The 25,136-nt window shown below is 37.1% G+C and overlaps 1 pseudogene; it reads right to left on the bottom strand.

Moving 5' to 3' along the window:
- Positions 1-428: 428 nt before the first annotated feature.
- Positions 429-18,989, bottom strand: LOC145156210 (uncharacterized; annotated as a pseudogene).
- Between the last annotated feature and the right edge of the window lie 6,147 nt (positions 18,990-25,136).

Genomic DNA, 25,136 nt, shown 5'->3' on the forward strand with positions numbered 1-25,136 from the left:
CGATCTTAACTTGCAATCTAATGCAGGAGTTCACATCATCATGATCTGAAAAACACAAATGAAAGACAATTATGTTATGAAGTGACTAATAAAACAATTTCAATAATAGATTCAAACACAAAAGCCTCTAATATTACTCGAATCATTAAGAAAAAGGGATAGTTTGGCAAATTTGAGAAGCCGCTCTCCAAAAGGAATAATCCTCTAAAACAAACAAGATACCTATCCCTAATTATTCCTAGTACTTATAAGGTAACCCTCAAACTTAAATTACACCTAAAATGCCCTTCTACTATAGGAGATTCCCTAATGATGTTGATTTCCCATCTTACCCCCTTCTATAAAGCTTTGCTTAAGTGAATGCATAAGACATTAATAAATAGAAAAGAAAATGTTATAGGCAACAAGGACGACATTAATTAATAAACTTAGTTTCTTCTGAAGTCCTACATAAAACATATAACAAAGATAAAGGTGAAAATATAGAGAAAATATCAGGGCTTTTGATGAAAAAATATAACAAAAATAGTACACGACATGTTTTCAATTGATGTACTTTCAAAAGACCTACCTCTTGTTTCATCTTTATAAAGGATTTGATGTCTTCCTCTACATAATACGAGCCAAAACTTGTTTCGATTCCCTTTAGCTCCGGAGTAAACAAATTTCCCGTGGTGAAAGTCATTATTGATGGGCATTTTTGGATGGTCAAAGTATCAAATAATGGGAATGAAAAATCCATCTTCTCCATGCAAAATCCCTTGAGACATCGAAGTTTATCAAGTTTTAAGGACTTGAAACGAGGTAACACAATTTTATTCATTTTTCCATCAGATTCCTCCTCCTCTTCTTCTACAACAAATACCTCCTCCATATTCTCGCAATCAAATATGTATAGCTCTTGGAGTTGAAATAGACTACCAACCATGGAACTCCTAAAAGCATATTGTAAACTATAACAGCCATCAATAGAGACTCTTGTTAGGTTTGGAAACTCAAATATTGTCCACTGATTGCTCTTCCATATATGCTTGAGAGAAGATAGACCCATCAACTTCACTTGTGTTAGGTTTGGAATTTTGACAAGAGTAGTAGTTTGTGGCGATTCATCAAAACCACTGTTTATCACTTCCAACGCTTCAAACACCTCCTCTACCACATTACAGTAGATTACCTTAATCTTTTCCAACTTTTGCAGTTGTAGCAACTCATCAGATGGGATAATCTTTTTAACAGATCTATCAAATGCCACATGTGATTCGATCAGATTATGAAAAGACCAAATGTTGATATCTTCTGAAGTAATAACAGCAGGGCACCAGGAGCTTGTACGTTCTAAACTCAGGAATGGGGTCTACAAGCCAAAAAAAATAAAAAAGAATATCATATAAGGCAATCAACTCCACTCCAACCAAAACTAGTTTCAGTTGGGTTACTTTTATAGAAACTAGTATCAATGTGTTTATTTAATAATGCTTCTACTTGGCATCATGATTTCTTAGTCAGATCATAAATGTGAAAAAAATGATAATAAAAAAATTATACCTCCTGATGGTACCCAGTAGTAAGGGTTGTCACATGAGAATTAAACCAACTTCCAGGAGGACTATATTGGCCTAAACTTGTTTCCACATAGTTGGGTTGTGGAGCTTTCGACCCACCAGCTGTGAACACCTTCATCTGTGGGCAGTCCTTTATCATAAGATTATCCAATGAAGGCCACCGGAACTCATTAGTCCCTAAAAAGAAACCCAGCAGCTCTGGTAGATACTCTAGTTTAATTCGCTTTAGATGAGGAAATACCACAACCTTAGAAAAAGATGCCTTTGTTGTTTTCTCTACTCCGTCATCTTCTTCCTTCACCACAATCACTTTCATTGCCTTGCAATTATCTACCCATAACTCTTCAAGTTGTACAAAGCTTTCAAGTGTGGAACAGGTGAATATATGTTCCAAAAGGTTACAACCCTTGATATTCAATATCTTTAGGTTGGGAGGTTCAAACATAACAACACTCTTGTTAATCCTTTCTACTGTTTTAAACACCTCCTTCATCCCATGTCAAGACTTTATTTCCAACACTTGAAGCTTTTGCATCTGTCCTGCTGCATAACATGGAATCATACTTGATAATGCATCATAATATTATATTTTTATCTCTCTAGGGTATTGGCATAAGGTCCAAGATACACCATCCACTTGAGAAAACTACAGTAAATGACAAAAGGAAAGAGATGAAGTCACATAGAATAGAAACGAGAATTGAGGGAGAAAGATAAAGGGAGGATACGGGGGTGGGGGTAGGTTTTGTTTAATGATTTAATGTATATAATAATTAAAATATAATTATAAAAGAAATTAAAAAATATCATTTAGGGTAAAATAGACATTTTAACTCGATCATAGACTGTCATTTAGGGACATGTTGCATTACTTAATAGAAATCTGAGTTTCATATTGTAGGAAATACATATACACATACATGAATAACTAGGAATCTGATTATGAGCAGTAAAAATTTCAATCTCTTGTGTTTTCAAATGAATGACACTTTTATGCCTTCTAATCTTATTGTTGGGTTTGTATAATTAACAACTAATGAGTCAATTACATTCTCTAACTTTTTCAATATCTTCTGGTCATAGGGTATGTTGTATTTTTCTAGAATATGATTAGTATCAGGAGGATATTCCAAAGAGAAAACCACTACTAGAAAAACAGCCTTTTACGACGCGCAATGCGTGTCGTAAAACGCTCAGACGACGCGCAAATGCGTGTCAAGAAAGGCCCTATCATAACGAGAGACGACACGCTTTTGCGCGTCGTAACCTTACGACGCGCATTTACGGCGCGCAATGCATGTCAAGGAAGGCCCTGTCATAAAGAAGATGACACGCATTCGCGTGTCGTAAAACGACGCACATTTACGACTTGCATTGCGTATCATTAAAGCTCATGTCATAAAGAAAGACGACACACATTTTTGCGTGTCATAAAGTTTAAATGTTTAAAAATCATATATATTTTTTGTAATTTTACTAATTTTCAAATTACATCACACATTTAATGTCTCATAATATAAAATAAAATTTCATACACAAAAAATAAAATAAATTGCACAAATTATAATGTCATGCAAATAATCATTCAAATGTTAAACAAAAATAATACATTACTAACATGGGTTATACATTCCTATAAAACTAACAACCCTCGGTGACCTTGATCTGGATCGAGGTCGACTTGGATCGATGGCGGCGATTGGATTTTAGATACACAACATGATTACTGACCTAAGACCTTGTGCAACAAGTACATCCCATGCCCTATTTCCAGCAACCACAACACGTTTTAGTGTCTCAAGGGCTAGTATACTTCCTCCTTGCCATCCAATAGCTTTCATTAACAATGGAACCACCTGTAATTTATTAAAAAAACAAGGTCAAAACTGAAAACTAAGTATGCCCTTGCTCCTTTTTTCCCCTTAACATGTTGAACTTAAACAATTAAACGCCCATTATGTATTCAAGGGTAAAATCGTAAAAAACTCACATGGGCAGTGGGATGGATCATTCTATCCAGTAACTCCTGGAGTAACTTATGATGGCATTCTTGGAGATGAGACTTCTATAGTTCTATCAAAGCAGCAGAAAGGAAAGACTTTGTGTTTTCTTGTAAATCTGATTGTTCTTCATGTGATAATTTGTAAGGTGACTCTTTTAGTATCATGTTCAAAGCAGAAATGGCTAGGATTCTTGTTTGTGGAAGTTGACTTTTTAAATTCTTTAAGAAATGACCAGCTGCTTCAGTGAGAATCTTTGATGATAAATTTGGTTCATTTCTAGATGACATAGCCAATAACATGAGAACCCTATTTGCCATCAAGCTATTTTGGATGATAAAAAAAAGTATTTTTTTACTATTATTAAAGCATTGTACTTTCCATTATTTTTTTACTAACACAATGGTTATAGCATTATACTCTCAGTTTTTCTTATTGAGACAAATTGAAAGTATGATGCTATAATAAACAAGAAAATGAAAGTACATTGTTATTTATTGCAATTAACCATTCTATATATATATATATATATATATATATATATATATATATATATATATTTAACTCAAGAGTATCGGATCCCCACACTGGGAAAGCACTTTTATGTGCTTTCATCATTCTCTCCAGCATATCTGATAATAAAAAGTGGGAAGAATTTAAGCTTTCAGAAATCACCAAAAGCAACATTAAACCAGAGTATGAATACCAACAGATGAAGATTTTGGTTATCAGTGATAACTAAAACACACTTTTAGTGTATAACTTTACATATGAAGATACATTATTTTACATGTTGAACTAATGTTACCTGATCTTCTCCGCCATTCAACAACTAGAGACATTTGTTCGGTATGAACATGTAATTCTTGTTTGTGGTTAGACTTTAGCTTCCATAAGTTTGCTTGCGTTCTTGTATCCGTATATTGTCTTCTGATATTGCAAATAATGTTATCTGCAACATAAAATAGATTAATCAGGAACCAAACAGAGGAGAATTCTTTTGAACTAAACAGGAATTTGGAGGACTGGTTACTGAATTTGATAAAGCTGTATGAAACAATTTTAAAAAAAAAATTAACACATGTTTTGCTGAGTTAAAATAATCATATATTCATGTGTGTATATAGACCAGAATAAACTCATAGAACTTATCTCGGAAACCAAAGATACAAAGCTCCCTTGTCAAAAATAACCCTCGATAACAACTGATACCATTCCCTAGTAAGCCCACCTGATATCATTCACATGTTTTCAATAAGTATATTTTCAATAGTTGACTGACCATAGTTGACCAAGAAAATGATGAAAATAGCTTACTTTCAAGAATCAAGAATCACAAAAGTGTGAGATAAGGGAAAAGTTAATGGACACAAAAAGTTATCTAATATTGAAAAAAAATAAGAATAATAATTTAAGATGCTAAACTCACCAACATCTACTTTTATCAGGTGAGTTAACTGTTAATAAGTGAAGAACTTAAAGTAAATAATACTATCTTCAAGAAAAATTCAAATATCTCACCATTAGGAGAATAGATACTGAGATATATATAGGAACTGATGAAATCTGTTTGCTTCGTCCTGTCTCACGATCAGTCTCATCAGAGATTTCCTTCCTCACAGCAGCTGCACAAGAAAAACAATGAAGATATGTTTATTGATTATACGAATCTTCAAGAATGTATGCCCTGAGAAAGCAGTGACATGAGTTCATGTAGTTTGACCAAACTATGGGGATTTACATTTACTTACCAGTGCCCAAAATAACCAAATATTGACCTTCTCCTCTAGAGGAAATCCAATATTCTATTGAATCTTTGGGAAACAAAAACTAGTTAAAACAACATTGACCAATAAAGATTATTCTTTTAATTATACTAAATCTGCAATAGAATTAGAACAGGTTTTTTTGCTCACCTGTTGCTAAGAACGGTAGCCAGAAATATCAGCTGTCCCGAACAGAGGGTAGGAATAAACCATTACCAACCCACTAAATACAACTTCAAATCATTCACGAGGATTAGAAGAAGCCTGTTGTCAATTGAAGCTAGTTACTGCACTTCCAAATCAAAATATTTGTAACCAAATAAGAATGTTACGAAAATTATTATAAAAATGAAAAAACAAAACATACGCTGAAAAAAATGAAATTGTGAAAGACAAACAGATACCTTTCTTTCTCTCTTCAATTTGGCAAGAAACTTCCATATTTCAGTTAGCATGAAGGTGTAACAGTTTGAAATCGCTTTGTTCTGGTTACCTCCTACCTCCCCTGATGCTTCTTCCCCCTCTGGCTACTGTTTGGTTATTAACAATAACCCCTAATCAAATAGAATATAAAGATGAACTGAATCAAAACAGTTAAAACCATATATGGGTTAGTAAACCCTAACCAAATTTCTAGAGAACAACGGAATCAATTAGTGGATTAGGCATAGTCTTCTACATTTGCACCAAGTAGAATCACAAAGTGAAATACGTTTTGCTGTAATTGCAAGAACAGATAGCATATATATCATCTTACAAAGTGAAAGCATCAAAACTTTTATCCTTTTGTCTAGTGGACAAGATAGAAGACATTGGTCCAACAAAGAACCGATATGACATCAGATATATATAGTCTGTTACTATGACTTCGACAAATGTTTGAACCATGAATCGCTGGTTTTCATTCCTCTTCAAGACCAATCCCTACAATACCTAATAAATAAGGGATATCAACTATGAAGCACCAACATGCAAACCCTTGAATTTGCAAGCATCCTAAAGCATAGAGAATACAATAATAAATTAAATTCAAACTTCACCTGAAGCGTTGTCTAGAGAGAGAAGTAGCAAAAAAAATAAGGAGATGAAATCTGTATATATGCAAATCAATATAAAAAGATTACATTGAAACCCACATCAGGAGCTGGCGACTGAAGCTATTAATAGACAGTATTAACAGAGGCTGAGTCGGCAAACGGAAGTAGAGGTGGAAAGGGCACGTTTCATCGGCGCTTCAAACCAACTAGCTTTGGGGAAACACTCCACCACTGTCAAGAAGGAAACCTCACCGCTAGGTCGGTGTCGGTATTACCTGATTTAGGTTGAGTAAGCAGCAAAGAAGAAGAGGTGTCGATTAAAGGGGATGTAAGAGTGGAAAGCATCATTGGGAGAAACTCCACCGACCACAAGGAAAACCCACCACCAAGTCTTCCATCTCAACGTGATGTCAGGCTGACCGGAAGCAAGCAAGAAGGCAGCTTTCATCAGAAAACGACATCATTTCGTGAATCACATTATCACGTGAGGCTGATGTAGGGTTGAGAGGAATTAAGCACGCAAGCATCCACTTACCGATGATGCTGATTATCCAGGCCTTGGAAAACGACATCAACGGAGGTGAAGGGAACGCATAAAGAAACCCCTGTGAGAGAAAAAGAAAGAGTCGATTTGAAGTAACCGACAAATGAAATTGAAAGGTAGAGGCGCTGCACTCTTTTTTTTGTTCTTGTCACCACACATCAACATAGAGAAATCGAGAACCCCTGCGGGTTTGATCTGTTCAAAAGACGGGATCAGAGATTTGGTGATATTGCGATTTTGTTGTGGGAGAAAAGAGGATTGGTGATGATATTAGGGTTTTTTTGGGTATTAGAGTGAGAGAGATAGAAAAGAACGATGGAAATAAGGTAGAGGATAACAATGGCGGCCTTTCAAACTTTTGGGATTTTCGTTTCCCCCCAACTGCAAAAGACGAGAACGCGCCTTTGATTAAAAAAATATAAAGCCATATTTCTAGATGATGCCCATTTTTAAATAAGTGACCTCCGTGTTTTTAATTTTTTTGTTGGACATTAAATTTAGGGCACGCACAAAAGCGTGTCCTTTATCCTTCAAATTTTAGAAGAGATGACATTATTTTTAGGGCACACACTTTTGTGTATCGTAAATCACCGCGTGTCATTGTTTGCGCGTCATTAAAGGGCTGTTTTCTAGTAGTGAACGGATTTAAATAAAAAAAATGAATAGTAGCTGAAAATGTTAAAAACGTACCTTATATTGATGAAGAAAGGAGGTATTTGTAGTGGTACTGCTGAAAGATATTTCATTGTTCCCCGTCTTGGCACCACCACCACCAATACACTTGAGATTTCGCAGGCCATATAAATTGAGAGAATCAAGAAGAGGGAAGAGGGTGGTGATTGTTGTGTGGGTAGATGTAGATGGAGATGTTATTTTTTTTCTTCTTCTTCTTCACTGTCTCTCTTTAAAACCACTTCTTCAATACCATCACAATCTTTTATCTCAACTTTCTTTAGGCTGGAAAGGAGCTTTGCCATGAGAGGTGAAAATAAGTACTTAATGCTATGACACCTTCTCATTTCTATGGTTGCGAGGTTGTGAAATGGAGATTCTGACTGTTGTTTCTGAATGAATTAAATTCATTCCAGTTGCACTTCCACACATGACTCATCCCCTCCATATAACTTATTTCCAAATTCTCAAGGTAGGGAAGTATATGTTGTTGATTATCCTGACTTGTTGGAGTACTCTTGATCTCAAATATCACCTCTACTCCTAGATATCTCTCCAACTTAAGATTATGGAGATTATGAAATGAGTGTGTGAGACATGATGGGAATAAAGTATTCTGCACAAATATCCCAACAAGAAATGTAATTAGTAACTTTAATAGTCAAGCTAAAGTTGAATACCTCAACGATTTGTAACTGTATATCTATTCACAAGTCCTTTTCTTAAAAATTAAATTTGAGAAGGATTATTTTGATTTTAAGTATTCCTTCAAGGAATATCTGGTCAACAATTTTAAGAACATTCCTACTAATTTTGTCCTTAAAAGAGTGAATTTTTTGTTATTTGAATAAAAAATCATGAAAAGCTTCATTAGTTCCTACCCACCAAACAAAAATTGGGTATCTATTGAAGAAAATGTGAAATCTTTTCAAAAAAGAGACGGAGTTGGTAATTTGTTTTGATAAGCAACGGTAGTTTGTGAAATGCAAAAATAAATGCATTAAACCATACCTCTTGCCCTGAGCTACTTTCCACCGATCCATATTTTCTTCTGATTCCATCCGAATCATCTATTTTCATGTAGATAAGTGCCCCGAGATCAAAATCAGTGGTAAGAGGTGAGAGAAAATTTCTAAATCTTTTACAACTCTCAATACTTATGCTTTCAACAACTTGAAAGCAACGGATAGGGAGACAAGAGTTATTTTCACCACCTTTTATCCTCCACACCTCCCTTAGCTTCCTTAATTTCTCTACTTCAATGTTTCTCAAACTGTTGATGTTGCCGCCTTCTCCAGTCTCACCAATGCAATCCAAGTCGATGTTAAACAACGATTCAACGGAACCAGAATCCTTGACTTTAAACCCTTCAAGCTCACACAACAATGGCATGGGATTGCATGGAAATATGTTCACAAGATTTTCACACTCAACCACTTCAATCTCTCTCAACTTAACTTTCTCACTCGTCCTAAAGTCACAAGGCCATATCTCCTCCAAACCACCCATATGCTCAATGTATAGTTTCTCCAACTTAGGAACCAAAACCTAAAAAATAATGAAGTTTTGTTTATAGCCCGTTAAAAAGTATACACCATGCAATCAACTTACAAATAAATTTTCATATATATTTCACCGGTTATTAAACAAAAAACACCATGTGAATGCAACCTCTTTTGAAAATTCTAATTGAAAAGATTGTTTGAATTGTATTAACATAAAAACATATTTACATCTTCCTTTAACAAGCAAGATGTTGCCGGCTTATTCTTGGAATAAATGCTTGTGATATTTGGAATTCCGCTGATTCTCAACTCCTTGAGTTGTGGTAGCGCAATTATGTTGACATTCTGGCACAAATCCCACAAATCCAATAACTCTGGTAGCCCACTCAACAATAGAAGCTTCAACTTGGGGAATGTAATTGTCTCTTCTCCTCTATCTTTGGTATGTATGAGTTCTTTCATAACCAGGCAATCAAAAACCTGAAGATGTTCAAGATTTGACAGAACTTTTGCAACACTGAGTGTAAAAAGGTATCTCAACTCTGCATGAAAGACTATACAGGGGAGAGAAGATAATATAGAAAGCGTATGGAGAAGAAGAACTATAACAGCGAAGAGAAAAACCCCCAACTTGGGTGTCTCAATCAATATACTGCAGAATATATACAGAGTAATTACAAGGGTAAAAAAGGAAATACCCTCAATTATAAGGCAAAGATTTTGCCTTAATTACAGGGCATAAATGCTTGATTACCAAGCCTAACAACCATACTAAAAATATATAAAACAATTTATTTTGTTACAATATTTACGCTTACACCCCCCCTCAAGTAAGACGTCCGTAAGGGAGGCGCAACTTGACAGATAAAGCATTAAACCTGACTTTAGAGAGGCCCTTTGTGAACAAATCTGCTAACTGGTCATCAGTGGATATATAGTGTAGCTTTAAAAATCCACGAGTGACCAATTCTCTTATGAAATGATAGTCTATCTCAATGTGACGGGTATGGGCATGAAATACTGGATTGCGAGCCATATGTAGAGCTGATAAATTGTCACAAAAGAGAGAGGGGGGATGAAGAAAGATATTCAACTCACGAAACAAGTACGAGAACCATCTAAGTTCCGTTGTAGTAGTAGCAAGGGCACGATATTCAGCTTCGCTGCTTGATCGAGAGATGGTCGGCTGTTTCTTGGCGGTCCAAGATACAAGATTTGGGCCAATATAGATACAAGTACCTGTTGTAGATCGACGATCATTCGGATCTCCTGCCCAATCTGAGTCAGAGTAGGCGCGAATGTGAAAAGATGTGGACACGTAGAATGACAAACCCTCCTGTAGTGTGCCTTTAATGAACCGTAGAATACGTTTAGCGGCCTGTAGATGAGAGGTATGAGGTTGGTGCATGAATTGACATACTTGATTTACTGAAAAGGCAATGTCTGGTCTGGTAAGTGTGAGATATTGTAGGCCACCAACCATGCTGCAATACTCAGTAGCATCTGGAAGTAGGTCACCCTCATGTAACGACAATCGAGAATTGGGAGCACTATGAGTAGTAGCCGGCTTGCATCCAGTCATGTTGAATCTTTCCAAAAGATCCAGAGCATATCTAGTCTGTCTTAGCTGCAAAGTTTGGCAATTTCGAGTAGCCTCAATGCCAAGGAAATAATGTAAGTTGCCAAGACGACGACTGTCAAAAGTGTTGCATATCACATCAATGATAGAGGAAACAGCGGAAGGAGAGGATCCGGTGATAATTATATCGTCGACATAGATTAGAAGAATGGTAGTAGACTCATTCGTGTGTTTGATGAATAAAGAGGAATCAGATTGGCTGTTAAAGAATCCGTGGTGTAATAGAAAATCATGAAGTCGTTGAAACCATGCCCGTGGACTTTGTTTGAGACCATAAAGGGCACGGTCTAGTTTGCACACATGATTTGGGAAGGATTTAGAGATGAATCCCGGTGGTTGCTTCATATAAACATCTTCATGAAGAATGCCATTGAGAAAGGCATTTTTGACATCCAGTTGTTTGATATCCCAACGTTGAGCATGGGCTAAGGAGAGAACAGTACGAATTGTTGATGGTTTAACCACCGGGCTGAATGTTTCTGCATAATCAAGTCCTTCCTGTTGGGTGAACCCTTGTGCCACCAATCGAGCCTTGTGGCGTTCAAGGGAGCCATCAGCTTTTCTTTTGACCTTAAAAATCCATCTGCATCCCACAACATTCATACCTTGCTGAGAAGGAACAAGGTGCCAAGTCTTGTTTTTGTGTAGGGCAGTAATTTCCTCTTGCATTGCATGTTGCCAATGAGGAAATTTTGATGCTTGTTTAAACGTTCGAGGTTTAGAAAACACATCATCTAATTTGGTGGCTATCAGACCATGGGGCAATGGATGGGGTGATGTTTTCTGGTAGATATCAGCAAGGGACCTGATTTTGAGGGTTGGGTTTAAACTTTCTGGACTTTCAGTGGCTGGATGTGTAATATTTGAAGATGCAGGTATGGCAGGTGAGGGAGTGCATAACTCAAGAGTGACTTTTTGAACTTTGGGTGAAGATGATGCAGTGGTGGCTGGTGAAGAAGATGTATCTGGAGTGAAGTTTACTTGTGATGTCTGGCCAAAGCTTGTATGTTGATGGTCACCTGGTATTGTTGTAGGCGTGGTTGGTGTTGAAGGATCTGGTGTTGGAATTGAGCTTGGGGTGGGAGTTGTTTGCTCAATAATTGGATTGTGGATTTCTGTAGAGTTTTGAGCTGTTGCAATGTTGGGTTGTGAGGTGGCAGGTGAGGTTGAAAACGAGTGTTGCATATCTTCAGCCATATGGTTGGTCCTCAGTTGTTGCTGTGTTTGACCAGGTACAGACCCTGCACTTTTATTTCTCAAAGGAAAATCTAATTCATCAAAAACAACATGTCGTGAAATATAAACACGACCATTTTTTAAGTCCAAACATCTATAGCCCTTGCGAGTATTATTATATAGCCAAGAAAAATACAGTGAGTTGATTTTGGCATAAGCTTGTGAGAATTATACGGCTGAATGTAAGGAAAGCATGAACATCCAAAGACTTTGAGAAAGCGATAATCAGGGTCACGCAAGAGAAGTTTTTGGTAGGGAGAGAAAAAATCTAATTGACGCATTGGGAGTCTGTTGATGAGGTACACAGTAGTGCTAAATGCTTCAAGCCAAAACTTAAATGGAACGTGTGATTTTGTCATAAGACATATACCCATTTGGACTATGTGTCTATGTTTTCGTTCCACTACACCGTTTTGTTGAGGTGTATAGGGACAAGTGATTTGATGTTTAATTCCCCATTTTGACAAAGAAGCTTTAAATTGCCTCCTAATGAATTCACCACCACCATCGGTTTGTATAGTCTTAACAGAATGAACAGCTGTGATTTTTCTAGATAACTGATTCTCAATTTGTGTTTTAAAAGTGGCAAAAACATTAGTAACATCAGATTTATGAAACAATGGAAAAAGCCACACATAACGAGAGAAATCATCGATTATTGATAAGTAAAAACGATGACCATTCATAGAAAGAACCGGGGAAGGGCCCCAAACATCAAGGTGAAGCAATTCAAGAGGATGAGAAACATTAAAATTCCTAGGAACAAAAGCTATTTTAGTTGATTTTCCCATGGGGCATACATGACAACACTGTGTTTCTGAAAGTTTGCCATTTATTGGTAAATTAAACTTGCTACAAAGAACTTTAAGAATATTAGAAGAGAGGTGTCCTAAGCGATCATGTCAGGTGTTGGGAGTTGACCGTTCGCCTAAGAGAGCAACTGGACTGTGAGGTGTATTTGGATTGAATGACAGCTGATATAGACCTCCAAAACTATGACCAGTTAGAAGAATCTCCCGCGTTTGAATGTCCTTAACACGAAAACCACACCAGTCAAGTTCAAAGAAACAATTGTTATCTTTAGAAAATTGGTGAATGGACAATAGAGGTTTGTGCAAATTTGGAATAAACAAAACATTATTCAACTTAAAGAAACGATTCTTATGAAGGAAAGCAGATTTACCAATATGAGAGATAGGTAAGCTTGTGCCATTACCAAAAATCACTGAATTTTTACATGTATAATGAGAATAATCGGACAGGCTAGAGGGATCCGGTGTCATGTGGTTTGTAGCACCCGAGTCCAAGACATAAGGTTCAGATTGTGAGAAGTATGCAACATTGTTACGTTGTGCACAAACTCTCGCATCATGACCATACTGATAGCAAAGTTGGCATGGAGAATCGTAGTCAGGAAAGTGCCCCTGGTGAGATGGAGTGGGTAAAATTCCCCTGCCATGAGAACTTCCTCCTCTGAATGATCCTCTTGTGCGACCACCACCACGTCCACCTCTATAATTTCGTCCATAACTATTGCTCCATTGTTGTCCAACCCAATTATTTCTTCCCTGGTTGCCGCCTCTACCAGAATTAGGGTTACCACGACCACGGCTCCCCCTATTACCATTCCCGCTGTTATTGGGACGAGATGATGACTGAGGTTGAGAAGGGGAGGTTTTAGTTGCAACTAGGGCTGTAGTCTGCTCAACCGGAATTGCAAATTTTTGTTGTAACATTTCTTCTTTAAGAAGCAATTCCGTCAGTTCATCAAGATTAAGTGATTGTCGGATATGTGATGAGGACATAGAGGTGAGAAATTCTTTGAACTCAGCACCGAGACCACCAAGAATGCGCTGAATAAGTTCATAGTCTTCAAGAGGTTTTCATTAAGCAGTGAGGGAATCTGATATAGTTTTGGGTTGGAGAAGATAATCTGAAACCGAGAGGTCAGTTGGTTTCTTCAGGTTGTGAAGACGGTCCTGTAAGTTTTCAATTTGGATAGCCGATATGGAGCCAAAACGCTTTGCTAGAACACTCCACGTTGCAGGTGCAGTGTCACACGAGTTTAGGTAAGGTTGGATGGCAGGGGTAACAGTGCCTTTTATCCAGCAGCAGATCAGGTCGGTTGCATTCTTCCATTTGTGGTGATCTGGGTTCTCTTTACCATCAGCAAGGGTTTTTGGGGGTGGGTTTGGGTCAATAACAAATAATAGTTGGTGGGCTCGTAGAAGTGTTTTTAACAGGGTACTCCAGTTTACATAATTCTCTTTGGTAAGATGAGTGTGAGCCATGATGGCATTAGGGTTGTAGAAAACGGGAAGAGATTGAGAATTAGTCATTCCTGATGAGCCAGAATCGTTAGTCATGGTTGATTCAGAATCCATGACCAGCTCTGATATCATGAAAGACTATACAGGGGAGAGAAGATAATATAGAAAGCGTATGGAGAAGAAGAACTATAACAGTGAAGAGAAAAACCCCCAACTTGGGTGTCTCAATCAATATACTGCAGAATATATACAGAGTAATTACAAGGGTAAAAAAGGAAATACCATCAATTATAAGGCAAAGATTCTGCCTTAATTACAGGGCATAAATGCTTGATTACCAAGCCTAACAACCATACTAAAAATATATAAAACAATTTATTTTGTTACAATATTTACGCTTACACTCTGCACACTCTGAAACAACAAGGATTTTTAAATTGCAGAACGAAGAGGACTGAGGATGCAGTGAAGACTTCGCCTCAACATCTTCAAGATCATTCATACCATCCACACTTAAACACAGCACCACCGTTTTCTCAAATAACTCGTTAATTCTAGATCCCATTAGTTCACCTTTTTGGGTTACCAACTTCAACGTGTTTTCTAAAGAGTGCTTTCTTGTTATGAAATCATAATCTTCGTTTAAAGAACCTCCCATCGAGACCTTGAATCGTTCAAGATTCTCAAATGATAGATTCTTCCAATGAGCATCATTTTCAAAGATGTCAAATTCCAGAAAGGTTTTTCCAACGTTCAACCACTTCATTGCAGTTATCACCTTTAAAGTTGATGGTCTCTCCATGATAATCAAAAGGGCATGCATAGAGCTCTTCAAGTCTGACCAAATTTTTAAATACACCGTTATCTATACGAAGACCGCCACAACCTGTCACATCCAGTACCCTTAACTTCTTCAAATTTCTGATTGTTGAAGGTAGAGATCTAATGCCAGATTTAGCAAAGCTGAGCACTTCCAGATTCGAAAGGCTTCCAATAGAAGAAAAATCAAACATCAATGAGCATCGGTGGAGACGAAGCACTCGAATGTTGGTGGAGCATTCAAGTGATGAGAACAGCAATGGATACTTCATATGATCAGATGATATAACCTGAAGCTTTCCCATTTCTTTATAAAAGTTTCGAGGAAATCACAGCGACTTATCTCCACGCATAAGTTTCAAAATCGATACATTTGGAAATTTGAGGTCACTAGGAAACTCAATCATACCCTTGCATGTTAATGAGATTCTTTTGCAAGAGGCACCCACATCAATATCAGTTTCAGGCCACCCTAGCTTACTGCTACCAAGGTTGACAATTGAAGCATGCTCCACTTTAGAAAACATATCCAAAACAAAAGCACGCACCAGATCGTGCATCTTGACACACCTAACAGCATCACACCCGATCAACAAATTGGTATGTATAAGCCGCTCAATGCAGGTGTTCAGCTTGTATCTTGCTTCTCTTATAGTATTTATTCCCTTGAATAATTTTAAGCCCCATCCATACCTCAAAAGATCCTCAGTAGGAATATTGAAGTCCTCCGGAAACAAACCACAGAGCAAAAAAGTAGCTCCAGTCACCTCGTCTTGGAGATTGTCATAGCTGGTTTTGAAAACAGCAGGCGCAACTGTGTTAATGTCATGGTGTTGTAAACAAGAAAGTGCATTCTTCCATGTATCCTTGTTTTTACTTCTAAGAGTGCAGACCATGGTTTTGATGGCAATGGGTAGACCGCAACACTTCCTTACAATTTCTTCTGCTATGTTATAGAGGTCAGGATCAACATCATCAGAAGGTCCCCAAAGTTGGAGGAAAAGGCTTTGTGCTTCTGCTTCTGTTAAAAGCCCCACGTTAAGAACCAAATCAGCCTTAACTCCCATTTCGGTGCAAACAGCTTGGTCCCGTGATGTAATCAATACCTTGAAGTCGATGCCTTGATTTAGCAAACAGCTTAAACCAATATCTTCCAAATCAACCGGCTTCCAAACATCATCCAGTATTACGAGGAACTTACTTTCACCTCCCTTTAATTTGGCCTCAAACCCTTGACGAAGTTCGTCGACTCTTACCTGTTTAGCTTGGTCCTTTAGCTGTATACCCAGGTAACTTGCTATAGATTCCTGAATAGCATTGATGTCCGGATTTTCCCCTACAACAGCCATAACAAAATAACTGAACATTTTCTTTTCAACTACAGTCTGTTGGAGAAAGCATATTAAGACAAGGAGATAGAAAGAGAGATTCTTGTACAGAAAACAAAAGCTTTTATTATTAATCACTAATCAACACACTTTACATAAGATTATTACATGTATATATAGAGAGTATACGACATATTCTTGAACCATCATAATGGTTGGCATATTCTCGAACCATCACAATGGTTGTGTAACCTTTGCAACCCTTAGAGCAATAACTACCAACTTGTAACTGCCCCATCTTTCTTTAAACGACATTTACTAAAAACTAACTCTAGCTTAATATTTCAACACAGTCTGCCTCAGCTTCTTCATCATAGTGGTCTTCCCCACTCCGCCCATCCCCCATAAGGCTACCATATGAGGTTTGTGGTCGGGTCTGAGTGCTTTCAGTGCTTCTGTAAAAGTATGCACTCTTGACTGGAAGTCATTGTGATCACCTGATGGTGTAGAGGTGGATGTCATGGTGGAATCAATTCTTCCCAAAGGAATTTTCTCATCAGTCCATTTGATCAGAGAGAGTTGTGTTGTGATACTATCTATCTCGTTGATTATCTTGGAGGCTTTGCTTCCAAGTTTGTGCCTACTCTTGAAATCGAGACAATCGAGGTCTTCACTTGGAAAGTTTTTCACTTTTGCATTAATATTTTGTATTTTGTCCAACCAAGGGCTAACCTGGTCAGGCACCATAAGACGTATTCTTATGTTCCGGTCCAAGTGCTCTTTTTCGCCAGCTCTTGCAACATTCAAATAGTTCATTTTGGTATGCATCTCGACCACATATTTTCTGTAGGAAATCATGTAGCCCAGATGCTGTTTAACAGGATCCATGAGAACCTGAACAACTTGTTTTATTATTTCAGTAGCGACATCCATTGCTGAAAATTTCCTCTTGTCGTAAAACCTGCATACATGGCATAGTAGCCAACAAGATAACAAAGGGAATTTGAGGGTAATCTATAATCAAGCCATTATATGCATCATAAATTCATTTCATTGAGTATGGTTGTATTAGCTTTGGCCCATAGACCAATAATGTAATTGTAACATATAGAAAGTGTCGATCTCATTATCTACAGCTAAAGTTTTGATAACTTTATAGAAAATGATGGTAATAGAAATTAACAAAATGGATTTTCAATATGATCAGCTTTTCAGGGATTATTTATTATGTTTTATAAAGAAAATCCAAAAACATATATGAAGTTTGAATGATTAAGAGAATATTAATATTTAAAAGTTTTATATAGACATAGCGGGTAAATGATAGACCCTGATACATTTCTTGAACTGATAATATTAAGATGATAATCCCATTCATTCCAGAGGAATGGACTCTCCAAAGAAGAACACAGCTCTCAACAATATAATTCTTAGCACCCTAAACAATAGCCTCAAAAGGAAAATAAATACTAGACAGGACTGTGGTCCCAAAAACAGACCTGGGACAAAGATAGTGGTCCCACATAAACAGATAGAAAATCAAAAAGAGCAAACTACCCCTAGACCCAAAATAGACAAGATAACTCTAATAAAGCAATTCAACTAAAAGAAATCAAGGCTGAGTTGGGGCTTATAGTAGACGAGCAACAAGTTGTGACGCAACCCTTTTTTGGACACTTGTCAATGTTTTCACCGGCCATCGTTCCAAACCAAAGTTTATTTTAATAGAAAACAATGACAACCAAGTTGGCGACATTAGCTTTGGTTCTTTGATATTTGTTTTTTCTAAAAACCATTTCTGACCACTTATTGTTGCGCCGCGCAGCACATGGCCCTCCGCAGTTGTTTGCTTTTCAGAAGACTTCTGACTTAAAAACTGTTGTGTGTGTGATGCATGGCGCAACACTGGACCCTCTGTTTCAAACCTCTTCACACCTTACTTCAACTTATTGCAGCAGTCTGCAGAGGTTAAAAAACAAACAGACTTTTTATTACATGTTGCAGCCGTTTGGTCCCCCTCTTCTGCTACAGAGGGTTGCAGAGGTGGTCCGCAGACTTCAGACATTTTTGCTTCGAAAAAACAAACAGAACCTAAATGAAGTTCCTTCCAACCTTAGGATGCCCCACATTCTTGCCAGTTTCAACCACACCCTTCACATTGGCTTTCCCAAAAGGAAGCTTCTTTATCAGCTTCTGATTTGCGTTTGGCCTAGCGTTGACTTCTTTGGTGCTCCAACCAGCAATAACTTCACTGACAACTCACACATTTCCTCAATAATAGATCTGTTTCACCACTATATCAATTTCACTCTTCTTCTTGCTATACACTACATTGTTTTGGGTTTCCATCTTTGCAATCAATGCCCGAGTCTTGTTCACACGACCTCCCTTAGAAATTACAATGGGTTTTCAAAATCAAATTCAAGTATTTTACACTTTTTCCTTACAAAAACCTTGAGCTTATGAAGGAACTTATCTTCGTCAATGTTGTTATCTAGCATCACAAAGAGTATCCAAATTAAGAGATTTTTCAGTAGGGGTGCAGTTCTGCTGCTAAGTTGCAGCATGTTATCATACAGTTAAAGTGCATTGTCACCAATTCCCCTTTCATCTTGGGTTTTATATTTGCCAGCTTTATGGCCTGAAGAAGGCTGACTTAATGATGGCATGAGCACAGTGGAGAATATCTGATGGTGTAAGAACTCGTGTTTTCTGATCTTGATATGGTATTGCTACGATCAATGAGCACTTGAGAACGTCTTTTGTAGTAAGTTATGTGTGGAATGGAATTGAAAATTTGGGAAATCCATCAATAAGCAGACGTAATTGTTCTAACTATCGGAGCAGCAGCTGAAATATTCTATAGCTCTACCGCTTTCAGACCAAGAAAAAACCCAACATTCCCATCTTTATATGAGAGCTTAGAGATACAATTTCCAAAGCACACTGAAGCTCCATATAACAGCTAATGATGGTTCGGATACTTTTTTCAAGCAATTGCATAAATGTTTACGGAGATCGGTTACTGTATCAGCATTGAAAACAGAGGTTCGAAAATCAAACATCCTTGGAGGGTTGGTTATCGCTGGCGTCGACCCCTTACGAGCTCAAAAGAAGATCCACTGCCTTTAATGGTTTGCGGTTATCAGAAACTGCGGAATCGAAAAGGGATATTGCACCGGCAGGGTGTTTCTTTTTCAAACAATTACTGAAATCATAGCGGCATGCGGGCTACAGTGTTTGGTTTTGTTGTTATCTATCGTCCATTGTTGTTGAGGACAAGTTTCCTGTGCGCCGATCGGCCGAAGTGAAGCGGACGTAAACGGTGGTGGTGTCGTCGCTGATGGTGGGGCAATTGAAATTGTGTTATATTTGATTTAAGAAAAAAATTGTAGAAATGGTGCTTGTGGTTTGGGAAAATGACTTAAAAAGGTAACTATGTTTTAATTTTGTACAAAAAACACCATTTAAGTATACCCTGTTGAAAACATACTAACTAACTAAAGAATTAGTTCAAAAAATACCATCTAAAATCACATTTTGCTCTTTGATTCAGTGTGGTAACCAGTTCTTCCGGTGAGGATGTAAATGTTACCGGGAAGAAAAAAAATAAACAATTACGTGGCTTCTCCCTCTATTACGTGGAATAACCCTTTCGCAAAAATCAAAATCACATAGAACGTTGGAGGTTTTTTCACAGACGGTGAAATTAGGGTTCGCTTTTCACGCCGATTTTTCCCTCAAGGTGCAAGGTATGCTTACTGTCGATGTTTACCATGGTGGGAACTTTGTCCCTAAGCCATTAGTGTACTTCAATCCTTTGAAAAAAATCCGTTACGGGAGTTGATTTCAAAAACATGAGGTTTAAGGAGTTCATCTTACAGCTTCGAAAATTAACCAAGGAAAGGTGCAATGATGTATATTATTGTCTTCAAAATCGGTCTGTGGTAGATGGATTGAGAGAACTAAGAGATGATAATGACTATGTAAGGTTTCTTGATGTTGGGTATGCCAATGATTGTAAAATCAATGTGTACATTGATGAATATTAAGAGCCAGTCATGGAGTGGATTGACGAAGAAAAAGCTGAAGAAGGGGACACAGAAAGTGATGAATATGAGGATGATGTAGACTTAGTCATGTCAGATGATATATCATTGGACCATGAACTTGATGATGAAGTTATTCCATTAAAGAAATCTACAGATCCGTTTTTGGCCCACACAAATGTTATTCCAAAAGGAGGGGTTAATGATGAAGATAGTAGCAGCACAGATGAATTTTACTTTCCTGTTCATGATCCTAACCAACAATGGGATACAATGAAACCTGTCTTAGGTATGAAATTTTGTGATCGTTATGAACTTAAGCAAATGATTACCAATTATGCTGTTTCTAATGTTTATAAATTGTGGTATGAAAAAAATGATGAAACAGATTATTAGTTAGGTGTAGTAAAGTTGAAGGAAAGGCATGCTGCCCTTTTAGATTGTGGGCTACTTGGTTGAGCCAAGAAAATTCATTCCAAATCAAGTCACTAATTGATGAACATAATTGTTGTAGAGCAATAAATCTGGGGTCAATTGTCATATTTAGGTGGATTGGAAAAATGTTAATTCGTGACATATTGGAAAAGCCCAGGCTTAGTTACAAGAAAATGAAAGCGTTGGTAAAGACTAATTTTGGTCTTAATGTGAGTGTCGGGCAATGTAGAAATGTTAGAAGGTTTGCATTGGATGAAATTGAGGGAAGTTTGGTGGGACACTATGAAAAGATATGGAACTATGGTGCTGAGTTGTTGAGGGCTAATCCGGATTCAACGGTCCAAATAGATGTAGATATTATGCCTGATTCTACAGTGTACTTTTCGAAGATGTATGTTTGCTTGAAGGGTGTCAAAAATGGATGGATTGAAGGGTGTAGGAGGGTGATTGGTATTGACGGATGTTTTCTGAAGGGTATTTGTAGAGGTGAGGTATTAGCAGCTGTTGGTAGGGACTCCAACAATCAAATATATCCCCTGGCATGGGCTGTAGTTGCAGTTGAAAACAAGAAAACTTGGAAGTGGTTCTTAGATCTACTACTTGATGACATTGAGATGGGAGATGGGACAGGGCTAACAATCATTTCTGACCAGTATAAGGGTCTAGTTGAGGTTGTAAAGGAGAGAGTGCCAGGAAGTGAGCATAGGCAATGTGCTAGGCACATCTATACCAACTTTAAGAAAAAGTTTACAGGTGTTGAGTTTAAGAGGCTTTTTTGGATTGCTGCAAAGTCTACAACACAAAAAACATTTGAAGCTACAATAAGGGAAATTAGGCAACTTAGCATAAATGCTTATGACCACTTGATGGAAAGAGATCCAAACACATGGTGTAGGGCATTTTTTTGGAAGATAGGTGTTGTGATGCCGTAGAGAATGGCATATCAGAATCCTTCAATTCTGCAATTGTAGAGGCAAGGAAAAAACCGATAATAACTATGCTTGAAGAAATTAGAGTCTATGTCATGGAGAGAATGTTCAATCAAAAGAAGAAAGGAGAAAAATGGAACTTGCCAATCTGTCCCTCCATCAGAAGGAGGATTGAGGATTTGAAAAAAGCACAAAGGTTTGTTACTTACTTCAAAAGCTAATTTACTTAAGGTAAAATAATTAATTTTCTATAACATTTCATCACATGTATTGGGAAGTTACTCCAAGTGGTCCACAACAATATGAGGTCAGATTATTGCATGAAGGATATGGAGTTGACTTGAACAACAGAACTTGTGCATGCAGATCCTGGCAGACTAGTGGGATACCGTTTTTGCATGCCATTGCAGCAATATTGTTTTTGAATGGGAATGTAGAGGACTATGTTTCAGTTTGGTTCACAACAGGCATGTTTGGAAGTTGCTATAGATATACAATAAAGCCAATTAATGGAGCTGATTTATGGCCAACTGTAGTTGCCAATACCATCTTGCCACCAAGACGTAGAAGGCTGCCTGGGAGACCAAAGGTGAATAGGAAGAAATGTCCTACGGAAAAAGAAGGAAGGCATATTGTTAGTAAGAAGGGAGGGATTCCAAAATGTGGTCATTGTAAGCAAGAAGGTCACAATAAAAGAACATGTCCATTGTTGAACCAAGGTTGGCTTCTTAATTACAATACACATAACCATTTTCTCTTGATTACAATACACAAACATTTTCTCTTGATGCAGTTACAAATGAAGTACCAGAAGACGCGTTTGTGGCAGATGAAGTAGAAGACCATCAGGAGGAGTATGTAGCGGATGACATAGAAGACCAGGAGGAGGAGTATGTGGCAGATGAAGTTGACGACCAGGAGGAGGGTTATGTGGTAGATGAACCTGTTGCTGATGTGGGGGGAAGCAGGGAAAACATTAGCAGTGTGAAGAAGAGAAAAGGCCCTTCTGAGAGAATCATAAAGATGAAGCTGAAGAGAAGGGTGGGCGGTACTGGGGATAATATTGGAAAGCCAGTTAATTTAAGTTAGGTCGTGTGTTTGTGTATGCCTGAAATGTGAAAGGCACATCTTTTGGTGCATAGTGCACATAAAACTTATGTTTGTTTATGCCTAAAACTATTAAAGACGCATCTTTTGGTGCATAATGCACATAAAACTTATGTTTGTTTATGCCTAAAACTTTGAAAGGCACATCTTTTGGTGCATACTGCACATAAAACTATTGTTTAATGTTAGTTTGCACAATTACCTCTACCTTGTTAAATTTTTTAATTAGATGTGGATGTATCAACTGTTGGAAGGGGTAAAATCGTCCAACTTGTACCAGCCATATGCTGATGTAATCATGTGTTTCTACTCTATGATAAAATTGACAATTATGCCCTTTTGTCCCATCTCATTGATCTCATAATAATACAACATACCATGACCTATTTTTTGTCCCATTTGTCAAGTTCATATGCAATATACCCCTGTTTAGTTTGCAGCCTCCTCTGTTGACCAATATACCCCTATGTAGTTTAATACCTTCACTGTTATACCAATATCATTTTTTTTTGTTTTATCAAAAAACCAAAATGATAAAATTGACAATTATGCCCTTTTGTCCCATCTCATTGATCTCATATTAATACAACATACCATGACCTATTTTTTGTCCCATTTGTCAAGTTCATATGCAATATACCCCCTGTTTAGTTCGCAGCCTCCTCTGTTGACCAATATACCCATGTTTAGTTTAATTCCTTCACTTTTATATCAAAAAAGCCTTCACTGTTATACCAAAACCATTTATTCACTGTTATACATCACTTTTATAGTTACAATTACACTACCATTATAGTTACGATTATAGTTAAAATGTGTTTAAATTCAAAAAACACAAAACAAAGAAAATAGAATAAACATTAAAGGGCAGCAAAAGCACCCTTGATTACATTACCATTATGCCCTTGATTACATTACCATTAAAGCTACAAAAGCATCCCTTTACAAAACACATTGGAATCAGCCATTCCATTTATTTTCCCTATACTACATCATGGATTTCACTACAAGCAGAACAAAAAGTATCCACAAACAACATTTTTGAATCTCTAATGTCCTGCTCATTTCATCGAGTTTTTTTCTAAAACTCATACCATCATCATCTGTCTTCATCTTGTAAGATTTCAAATCATTTTCCAATATTGAAATCTTGACTTCGATTAAGTTTGTTTCTAGTTCTTCTTCATCATCATCAACCCATTTTCAGAACTTACAACTTTCCTTATTTCGATCCTTCATATTCAGGAAAATAAGTCACATAACCAAGAAATTATTTAGGAGATGGAAATAAAAAGATTTAAGCTAAACTTACCAAGGAGTATGGAAAAACCATAAACTTTTTTCCAGGATTAGCTTTGGTTGTTGATGTCCAAATTCGAGCAATGTACCCACAATCACAATGCTTTCTACCAAGATTAGATTTTGAAATGTTGGTTCTTGACTTGGATATGACGGATTTAGAGGAAGAAGAAGACGCCATGGAAGAAGGAGGAAGTCGTTACAGAGGAGTAGAGATTTTTGCCCTAATTTATTTCAACGATGGGTTATAAGGGGGGATATATCCTACCTGTAAACTCCATGCCAACTAGATAATCCACACATTAAGAAAGATGCCAAGTCAGCCATTCCCATCTCCACCCAGTTACCACATTGAATCAAAGAGCAAAATGTGATTTTAGATGGTATTTTTTGAACTAATTCTTTAGTTAGATGGTATTTTTTGAACAAGGTACACTTAAATGGTGTTTTTGTACAAAATTGAAACATAGTTACATTTTTAAGTCATTTTCCCTTGTGGTTTATAAAAACATGCAGGTTCAGTCCATTTATTAGACAATGCGCTTGACCTGACCAAAATACAAAAAAAAAAAAAAAAAAAAAAAAAAAAAAAAAAAAAAATTGTTTTGTGGTTTAGGTCCGTCAACTTAACTTCCATCTACTTTTGCCCGTTATTACCACATGTGGGAGCATTTTCATCATTTTAGGTTGGAAACCACACGGTCTCTTCTTTTGAATAAGACCCAATATTTCTTTTGTCTTCTTCGTCTCACCCAAGGTATTGAACTCAGAGTAAATATACATAGACAAAATAAATAGACAATGGTGATGTGGCCATCGTATAAAATACATATTTGACCATAAACACCAACAATTGTAACTTAAAACAATAGAAAGTAAATAAACCCATAAATATCCACGAGGAAAATAGAAGGCTAGACAGATTTTATATTACAAAAC

The sequence above is a fragment of the Lactuca virosa genome, chromosome 2 (assembly GCF_052849685.1).
Source record: "Lactuca virosa cultivar CGN04683 chromosome 2, Lactuca_virosa_CGN04683_v6, whole genome shotgun sequence".
Classification (NCBI taxonomy): domain Eukaryota; kingdom Viridiplantae; phylum Streptophyta; class Magnoliopsida; order Asterales; family Asteraceae; genus Lactuca; species Lactuca virosa.